This window comes from Triticum urartu, chromosome 5, assembly GCF_003073215.2.
Source record: "Triticum urartu cultivar G1812 chromosome 5, Tu2.1, whole genome shotgun sequence".
NCBI classification, from domain to species: domain Eukaryota; kingdom Viridiplantae; phylum Streptophyta; class Magnoliopsida; order Poales; family Poaceae; genus Triticum; species Triticum urartu.
Window position 1 is genome coordinate 7,216,289 of NC_053026.1, and position 11,317 is coordinate 7,227,605.

Genomic DNA, 11,317 nt, shown 5'->3' on the forward strand with positions numbered 1-11,317 from the left:
CTGACAGTAGTTACATTAGCAGTAGCGTGGGATTGAACAAACGCTGCAGGTACTTGTCCTAGCAGTAGCGCATGCGGGCATGCGTTACTGCTAAGAAATAGCTGTAGCACCTTATTAGTAGCGCCGGTACCCGCGCTACTGAGAGGCCCAAAACCCTCGCTGCTGCTAGGCTTTTCCCTAGTAGTGGGTCTTGATAACCCAACACAGGTAGTAAAGGTAAATTCTCTCTATTGATTTGATGAAGGTGATATTCCTCGTTATAAGTCTGCTAGCCAATGCTTAGATGAGTTTGATAATTTTGTTGTCCAACAAGAAAACTTCAATGCTTATGTTGGTGGACAATTAAAACACAATGCTTATATCATTGAACACTTGATTGATTATATGTCTAGAGTTAAAGGTGAACTCAAACTCATTAGTAAACATGCTTCTATGGTTACCACTCAAGTAGAACAAGTACTTAAAGCTCAGAATGATTTGCTAAATGAATTGAATAGTAAGAATAATGACTTTGCCGTTAGAGTTGCAACTAGAGGGGGTAAAGTGACTCAGGAACCTTTGTATCCTGAAGGTCACTCTAAGAGAATCGAGCGGGACTCTCAGAGAAATAATATTGATGCGCCTAGTCCTTCTAAGAAGAGGAAAAAGAAAAATGATAGGACTTTGCATGCTTCTAGTGAACTTGTTGTTGACACACCTAAGAATCCCAATGCTATTTCTATTTCTGATGCTGAAACACAATCTGGTGACGAACATGAACCTAGTGATAATGTTAATGGTGATGTTCATGTTGATGCTCAACCTAGCAATGATAATGATGTAGAAATTGAACCTGCTGTTGATCTTGCTAACCCACAATCAAAGAATCAACGTTATGATAAGAGAGACTTTGTTGCTAGGAGGCACGATAAAGAAAGAGAGCCATGGGTTCAGAAACCCATGCCTTTTCCTCCTAAACCATCCAAGAAAAAGGATGATGAGGATTTTGAGCGCTTTGCTGAATCATTAGACCTATCTTCTTGCGTATGCGTTTAACTGATATGCTCAAAATGAATCCTTATGCTAAGTATATGAAAGAAATTGTTACTAATAAAAGAAAGATACCGGAAGCTGAAATTTCCACCATGCTTGCTAATTATACTTTTAAGGGTGGAACACCAAAGAAACTTGGAGATCCAGGAGTACCCACTATACCATGCTCCATTAAAAGAAATTATGTTAGAACTGCTTTATGTGATCTTGGAGCCGGTGTTAGTGTTATGCCTCTCTCTTTATATCGTAGACTTGATTTTAATAAGTTGACACCTACTAAAATATCTTTGCAAATGGCCGATAAATCAACTACTATACCTGTCGGTATTTGTGAGGATGTGCCTGTTATGGTTGCAAATGTTACTATTTTAACGGACTTTGATATTCTTGATATCCCCGAGGACGATAGTATGTCTATTATTATTGGAAGACCCTTTTTGAATACTGCAGGGGTTGTTATTGATTGCAACAAAGACAATGTCACTTTTCATGTTAATGGTAATGAGCATATGGTACATTTTCCGAGGAAACAACCTCAAGTTCATAGTATAAATTCTATTGGAAAAATTCCATCGATTATTTTTGCAGGTTTTGAATTTCCTCCTCCTACTGTCACAAAGAGATATGATATTCTTACTATTGGGGACGTGCATATCCCCGTTGAGGTAACCTAGTGCTATTCAAAATTTCTCCGGTTCCATGTTATTCGGAAAGAGTTTGTTAACAAGACTTGATCAACCTTGTTAGTGGATTCCTTTTGATGAGCATGAGATGCATGAAATTAGAAAGCACAACCTTCTGTACCCTCCTTTCACTTTCTGTTGTTTAGTTGAAATAGAGTTAAAAATAGTATTTTCTGTCAGTTTTCTGAATTATCCTTGCAATAAAAAATACCTTGAAAATAAAAGTTCTCCAAATACCCCAAAATTGAAATATGATTTTTTCTGGAATATTTGAGAATATCTGGCACTGAGAACACAGTAGGGGGAGCAAGCACCTAGCCACGAGGGTCCAGGGCGCGCCCACCCCTAGTACCCCTGCCTCGTGGGCCCATGGTGTCTCCCCTCCACTTATTCCAGCCACCACACACTCCTTCTTCCTCCCAAAAAAATCACCAACCAGCTCAAGCACGAGTTCTAGCTCATTTTGCTGTGATTTTCGATCTCCTTGCTTAAAGCTCCACTCACAAAACTGCTTTGGGGGATTGTTCTTCGGTATGTGACTCCTCCAATGGTCCAATTAGTTTTTTGTTCTAGTGCTTTATTCATTGCAAATTTGTGCTGCCTAGGTGACCATGTTCTTGAGCTTGCATGTCAAATTTATATGGTTCCATGTAGTTCTAATGCATGATATAGTCTCTAGGCACTTGTGGAAGTAGTTGCTATCAATTTTGTTGAGTTTGGTTCACTTTTATTTTCAAGTTACTAAATTTTCAGAAATTTTTCAGAGGAATAAATATGTTTAGGAAAATGTACCAAGGTGGCCCTTCAAGGAAGCAAGGACCCAGGCTCGCAATGCGCGATGCCGGCCATGAACCACCAAGGGATGCTCAAGTGCGGGCTTGTGAATGGCCTTCAGAGGACTTCATGGATCGAGCAGTAATCAAGGAAGAATTTAACGCATATGTGCGTAACGCTGATCTTGTGAGCTTCGAGGCAGATAAGTGCCGCCAGTACCAATATCTCACTGATTCCTTTGTGAGGAGGTTTGAATTTTCATCATCACGCAATTCTCAAACTGTCTTGTTTGATCTTTATGAAAATTCTTATACTATGGACTTAGAGGATTTTAATACTGCTTGCAAACTTCCACAATGGGGTAGTCCAAGTGAACCCCGCAAATCTGAATTTAGAGATTTTCTTGCTAGTATAACTGTGGGGGAATCTAGAGACATAACACAAGATACCATAGGGAGCACTCATTTTCCTGCTATACATGATTTTGCTCTCTTCATAGGTAGGTGCATAAATGGTAAGGATGAAGCATGCCACATGTGTGTCCCTGATCTCAGTGTTCTCAGGAGTGCTGTATTAGGAGATAAACATTATAATTTGGGAGCCATTGTTGCACGTAGGTTGCATAATAATAGATTTAATGGAGATTTCTTTGGTGAATTTATGCAACCCGTTTAGCTAATTTTCTTAATATACCCATTCGTGATTATGATATGGAATTGCCTCCTTCTTATCTAGATTTTAATGCCATGGTTCACCATCGGCTTGTTGAGAGGAATGAACCGCCTCTCCAGTAACGACTAATCTTTGACAGGCGTCACGCCGTCAATATTGCCCTCCCTACTCCTACTCTCTTTGACTTTCAGGCAAAATGGAGATATGTCATAACTAGGGAGGAGGCAAATGAGTATGAGAGGAGGATGAGCGCAGCTCGCCTCCAAGCTGCAGCCCATGATGCAATAGCCACTGCATCTCAGTACGACCCCAACTATAACTTTGGATATCCGCCAGGCCAGCTGTGGCAATAGACCAACTTAGGACAAAAGCCTAATCTTGGGGGAGTACGTATCTCTCACCGACATTACATTTATGTTCACACACTCATTGCTAATTGTCGGTGCTCATACTTTTTCACTGTAATATCCATGCTAGTTTATTTTCCTTTTTATGCTTTCTTCTTGTGTGTTTGAAAAACTTTAAGAAAAACCAAAAAAAATTAGTAGTAGATTTTAGTTAGTTACTTTCCTTGTTTGAGTAGTAATAATTAAAAGAAAACCCAAAAATATTTCCTATTCTTCTTTTGCTTGTTGGGAGCTTACCGGTGTAAATAGTTTTATTTCTTTTCTTTTCTTTGGGGGTCAATAGGAGAAGACCATAATAAAATTGTTGAAGTGGCTCTTATATGCATTGTTGTTGATTTAACCAAGAGCCCATATTGCCTTGTCTTCTCCTGTTTATTGAATGCTCGCAGATTCCAGCTTAGTCCAATGCACGTGCACTATTATTATTATTCACATCGTTCGGTCGTGCAAGTGAAAGGCAATTATGACGATATATGATGGACTGATTGAGATGAGAGAAGCTGGTATGAACTCGACCTCTCTTGTTTTTGTAAATATGATTAGTTCATCGTTCTTGATTCAGCCTATTATGAATAAACATGTTTGCAATGACAATTAGAGATTATAGTTACTTATGCCATGCTTAATTAGCTAGGAGCTTATAATGGTTTACCTTGCGTGCCAACATGCTATTAAAATGGTTGTGATGTGGTATGATAGGGTGGTATCCTCCTTTGAATGATTCGAGTAACTTGACTTGGCACATGTTCACACATGTATTTGAAACAAATCAACATAGCCTTCACGATATTTATGTTCATGGTGGATTATATCCTACTCATGATTGCGCTCAATGTTTATTAATTTTAATGCATGTTCATGACTATTGTCGCTCTCTAGTTGGTTGCTTCCTCGTCTTTTGCTAGCCTTCACTTGTACTAAGCGGGAATACTGCTTGTGCATCCAATCCCTTAAACCCCAAAGTTATTCCATATGAGTCCACCATACCTTCCTATATGCTGTATCTACCTGCCGTTCCAAGTAAATTTGTATGTGCCAAACTCTAAACCTTCAAATGAAATTCTGTTTTGTATGCTCGAATAGCTCATGTATCAACTAGGGTTGTCCGTATCTTCCATGTTAGGCGGGTTATTCTCAAGAGGAGTGGACTCCGCTCCTCACTCACGAGAAAATGGCTGGTCACCGGGATGCCCAGTCCCATGCTTTATGCAAACCAAATCAAAATAATTGCAAAAAAAACTCCCCCGGGACTCTTGTTAGTTGGAGGCACTCGTTGTTTCGAGCAAGCCATGGATTGATGCTTGTTGGTGGAGGGGGAGTATAAACTTTACCATTCTGTTTGGGAACCGCCTATAATGTCTGTAGCATGGAAGATATCGCCATCTCTTGGTTGTTATGTTGACAATGAAAGTATACCGCTCAAAATATTATTTATCTCTATTTCAAAACCGAGCTCTGGCACCTCTACAAATCCCTTCTTCCCTCTGCGAAGGGCCTATCTATTTACTTTTATGTTGAGTCATCACCCTCTTATTAAAAAGCACCAGCTGGAGAACACCGCTGTCATTTGCATTCATTACTGTTAATTTATATTGGGTATGACTATGATTGGATCTCTTTTACCATGAATTACAATGTCTAGTCAGTCCTTGATCTTTAAAGGTGCTCTACATTTATGTTTTGCGGTCTCAGAAAGGGCTAGCGAGATACCATCTTGTTATATCATATCATGATTGTTTTGAGAAAGTATTGTCATCCGAGATTTATTATTATTGCTCGCTAGTTGATTATGCCATTGATATGAGTAAACATGAGACCTAAATGTTATTGTGAATATGGTTAGTTCATAATCCTTGCTAAAAACTTGAATGCTGGCTTTACATATTTACAACAACAAGAGCAAACAGAGTTTGTAAAAGTTTTTCTTTATTACTTTCAGTTTATCAACTGAATTGCTTGAGGACAAGCAAAGGTTTAAGCTTGGGGGAGTTGATACGTCTCCGTTGTATCTACTTTTCCAAACTCTTTTGCCCTTGTTTTCGACTCTAACTTGCATGATTTGAATGGAACTAACCCGAACTGACACTGTTTTCAGCAGAATTGCCATGGTGTTATCTTTGTGCAGAAACAAAAGTTCTCGGAATGACCTGAAACTTCACGGAGATTATTTTTGTAAATAACAAAAAATACTGGCGAAAGAAGCAAGGCCATGGGGCCCACACCCTGTCCACGAGGGTGGGAGGCGCGCTTGCCCCCTACACTCTGATAATTATCCGGTGACCCCCGGAACTCATCCGGTGTCCGAATATAGTCATCCAATATATCAATCTTTATGTCTCGACCATTTCGAGACTCCTCGTCATGTCCGTGATCACATTTGGGGCTCCGAACTATCTTCGGTACATCAAAACACATAAACTCATAATGCTGATCGTCACTGGACGTTAAGCGTGCAGACCCTATGGGTTCGAGAACTATGTAGACATGACCGAGACACGTCTCCATCAATAACCAATAGCGGAACCTGGATGCTCATATTGGCTCCCACATATTCTACGAAGATCGATCTTTATCAGTCAAACCGCATAACAACATACGTTGTTCCCTTTTTCATTGGTATGTTACTTGCCCGAGATTTGATCGTCGGTATCTCAATACCTAGTTCAATCTCATCACAGGCAAGTCTCTTTACACATTCCGTAATGCATCATCCCGTAACTAACTCATTAGTCACATTGCTTGCAAGGCTTATAGTGATGTGTGATACGTCTCCGTCGTATCTACTTTTCCAAACACTTTTGCCCTTGTTTTGGACTCTAACTTGCATGATTTGAATGGAACTAACCCGGACTGACGTTGTTTTCAGCAGAATTGCCATGGTGTTATCTTTGTGCAGAAACAAAAGTTTTCGGAATGACCTGAAACTTCACGGAGATTATTTTTGAAAATAACAAAAAATACTAGCGAAAGAATCAAGGCCAGCGAGCCCAGACCCTGTCCACGAGGGTGGGTGGCGCGCCCCCTGCCTCGTGGGCCCCCTGGAGCTCCACCGACCTCGACTCCAACTCTATATATTCATGTTCGGGGAGAAAAAATTAGAGAGAAAGATTCATCGCATTTTACGATACGGAGCCGCCGCCAAGCCCTAAACTCTGTTGGGAGGGCTGATCTGGAGTCCGTTCGGGGCTCTGGAGAGGGCAATCCGTCGCCATCGTCATCATCAACCATCCTCCATCACCAATTTCATGATGCTCACCGCCGTGCGTGAGTAATTCCATCACAGGCTTGCTGGACGGTGATGGTTTGGATGAGATTTATCATGTAATCGAGTTAGTTTTGTTAGGGTTTGTTCCCTAGTATCCATTATGTTCTGAGATTGATGTTGCTATGACTTTGCTATGCTTAATGCTTGTCACTAGGGCCCGAGTGCCATGATTTCAGATCTAAACCTATTATGTTTTCATGAATATATGTGAGTTCTGTTGGGGAACGTAGTAATTTCAAAAAAATTCCTACGCACACGCAAGATCATGGTGATGCATAGCAACAAGAGGGGAGAGTGTTGTCTACGTACCCTCGTAGACCGCAAGGGAAGCGTTGACGCAATGTAGAGGAAGTAGTCGTACGTCTTCCCGATCCGACCGATCCAAGCACCGTTACTCCGGCACCTCCGAGTTCTTGGCACACGTACAGCTCGATGACGCTCCCCAGGCTCCGATCCAGCAAAGCTTTGGGGATGAGTTCCGTCAGCACAACGGCGTGGTGATGATGATGATGTTCTACCGACGCAGGGCTTCGCCTAAGCACTACAACGATATGATCGAGGTGGAATATGGTGGCAGGGGGCACCGCACACGGCTAAGGAACGATCACGTGGATCAACTTGTGTGTCTTGGGGTGCCCCCCTACCCCCGTATATAAAGGAGCCAAGGGGAGGGGCGGCCGGCCAAGGTGGGCGCGCCAAGGGGGAGTCCTACTCCCACTGGGAGTAGGACTCCTTTCTTTTCCTAGTTGGACAAGGAGAGAGAGGGGAAAGAGGAGGAAGAGAGGAAGGAAAGGGGGGGCGCCGCCCCCCTTCCCTTGTCCTATTCGGACTAGGAAGGGGAGGGGTGCACGACCACCTCTTACCTCCTCTCCTCTTCTCCCTTAAGGCCCATGTAGGCCCAATAACCCCCGGGGGGGTTCCGGTAACCCCCCAGTACTCCGGAAAAATGCCGATTTCACCCGGAACGATTCCGATGTCCAAATATAGGCTTCCAATATATCGATCTTTATGTCTCAACCATTTCGAGACTCCTCGTCATGTCCGTGATCACATCCGGGACTCCGAACAAACTTCGGTACATCAAAATGCATAAACTCATAATAAATGTCATCGTAACGTTAAGCGTGCGGACCCTACGGTTCGAGAACAATGTAGACATGACTGAGACAAATCTCCAGTCAATAACCAATAGCGGGACCTGGATGCCCATATTGGCTCCTACATATTCTACGAAGATCTTTATCGGTCAGACCGCATAACAACATATGTTGTTCCCTTTGTCATCGGTATGTTACTTGCCCGAGATTCGATCGTCGGTATCCAATACCTAGTTCAATCTCGTTATCGGCAAGTCTCTTTACTCGTTCCGTAATACATCATCTCACAACTAACTTATTAGTTGTAATGCTTGCAAGGCTTATGTGATGTGCATTACCGAGAGGGCCCAGAGATACCTCTCCGACAATCAGAGTGACAAATCCTAATCTCGAAATACGCCAACCCAACATCTACCTTTGGAGACACTTGTAGAGCTCATTTATAATCACCCAGTTACGTTGTGACATTTGGTAGCACACAAAGTGTTCCTCCGGCAAACGGGAGTTGCATAATCTCATAGTCATAGGAACATGTATAAGTCATGAAGAAAGTAATAGCAACATACTAAACGATCGGGTGCTAAGCTAATGGAATGGGTCATGTCAATCAGATCATTCAACTAATGATGTGATCTCGTTAATCAGATAACAACTCTTTGTTCATGGTTAGGAAACATAACCATCTTGGATTAACGAGCTAGTCAAGTAGAGGCATACTAGTGACACTCTGTTTGTCTATGTATTCACACATGTATTATGTTTCCGGTTAATACAATTCTAGCATGAATAATAAACTTTTATCATGATATAAGGAAATAAATAATAACTTTATTATTGCCTCTAGGGCATATTTCCTTCAGTCTCCCACTTGCACTAGAGTCAATAATCTAGATTACACAGTAATGATTTTAACACCCATGGAGCTTTGGTGCTGATCATGTTTTGCTCGTGGAAGAGGCTTAGTCAACGGGTCTGCAACATTCAGATCTGTATGTATCTTGCAAATCTCTATGTCTCCCACCTGGACTAGATCCCGGATGGAATTGAAGCGTCTCTTGATGTGCTTGGTTCTCTTGTGAAATCTGGATTCCTTTGCCAAGGCAATTGCACCAGTATTGTCACAAAAGATTTTCATTGGACCCGATGCACTAGGTATGACACCTAGATCGGATATGAACTCCTTCATCCAGACTCCTTCATTTGCTGCTTCCGAAGCAGCTATGTACTCCGCTTCACATGTAGATCCCGCTACGACGCTTTGTTTAGAACTGCACCAACTGACAGCTCCACTGTTTAATTTAAACACGTATCCGCTTTGCGATTTAGAATCGTCCGGATCAGTGTCAAAGCTTGCATCAACGTAACCGTTTACGATGAGCTCTTTGTCACCTCCATATACGAGAAACATATCCTTAGTCCTTTTCAGGTACTTCAGCATGTTCTTGACCGATGTCCAGTGATCCACTCCTGGATTACTTTGGTACCTCCCTGCTAAACTTATGGCAAGGCACACATCAGGTCTGGTACACAGCACTGCATACATGATAGAGCCTATGGCTGAAGCATAGGGAACATCTTTCATTTTCTCTCTATCTTCTGCAGTGGTCGGGCATTGAGTCTGACTCAACTTCACACCTTGTAACACAGGCAAGAACCCTTTCTTTGCTTGATCCATTTTGAATTTTTTCAAAATCTTGTCAAGGTATGTGCTTTGTGAAAGTCCAATTAGGCATCTTGATCTATCTCTATAAATCTTTATGCCTAATATGTAAGCAGCTTCACCGAGGTCTTTCATTGAAAAACTCTTATTCAACTATCCCTTTATGCTATCCAGAAATTCTATATTATTTCCGATCAGTAATATGTCATCCACATATAATATCAGAAATGCTACAGAGCTCCCACTCACTTTCTTGTAAATACAGGCTTCTCTGAAAGTCTGTATAAACCCAAATGCTTTGATCACACTATCAAAGAGTTTATTCCAACTCCGAGAGGCTTGCACCAGTCCATAAATGGATCGCTGGAGCTTGCACACTTTGTTAGCTCCCTTTGGATCGACAAAACCTTCTGGTTGCATCATATACAACTCTTCTTCTAGAAATCCATTCAGGAATGCAGTTTTGACATCCATCTGCCAAATTTCATAATCATAAAATGCGGCAATTGCTAACATGATTCGGACAGACTTAAGCATCGCTACGGGTGAGAAGGTCTCATCGTAGTTAATCCCTTGAACTTGCCGAAAACCTTTTGCGACAAGTCGAGCTTTGTAGACAGTAATATTACCGTCAGCGTCAGTCTTCTTCTTAAAGATCCATTTATTCTCAATTGCTTGCCGATCAACGGGCAAGTCAACCAAAGTCCATACTTTGTTCTCATACATGGATCCCATCTCAGATTTCATGGCTTCAAGCCATTTTGCGGAATCTGGGCTCACCATCGCTTCTTCATAGTTCGTAGGTTCATCATGATCTAGTAGCATGACTTCCAGAACAGGATTACCGTACCACTCTGGCGCGGATCTTACTCTGGTTGATCTACGAGGTTCAGTAGTATCTTGTTCTGAAGTTTCATGATCATCATCATTAGCTTCCTCACCAACTGGTGTAGGTGTCACTGAAACAGTTTTCTGTGATGCACTACTTTCCAATAAGGGAGCAGGTACAGTTACCTCGTCAAGTTCTACTTTCCTCCCACTCACTTCTTTCGAGAGAAACTCTTTCTCCAGAAAGTTTCCGAATTTAGCAACAAAAGTCTTGCCTTCGGTTCTGTGATAGAAGGTGTATCCAATAGTTTCCTTTGGATATCCTATGAAGACACATTTCTATGATTTGCGTTCGAGCTTATCAGGTTGAAGCTTTTTCACATAAGCATTGCAGCCCCAAACTTTCAGAAACGACAACTTTGGTTTCTTGCCAAACCACAGTTCATAAGGCGTCGTCTCAACGGATTTTGATGGTGCCCTATTTAACGTGAATGCGGCCGTCTCTAGAGCGTATCCCCAAAATGATAGCGGTAAATCAGTAAGAGACATCATAGATCGCACCATATCTAGTAAAGTACGATTACGACGTTCGGACACACCATTACGCTGTGGTGTTCCGGGTGGCGTGAGTTGCGAAACTATTCTGCATTGCTTCAAATGTACACCAAACTCGTAACTCAAATATTCTCCTCCACGATCAGATCATAGAATCTTTATTTTCTTGTTACGATGATTTTCAACTTCACTCTGAAATTCTTTAAACTTTTCAAATGTTTCAGACTTATGTTTCATTTAGTAGATATATCCATATCTGCTTAAGTCGTATGTGAAGGTGAGAAAATAATGATATCCGCCACGAGCCTCAACATTCATCGGACCACATACATCTGTATGTATGA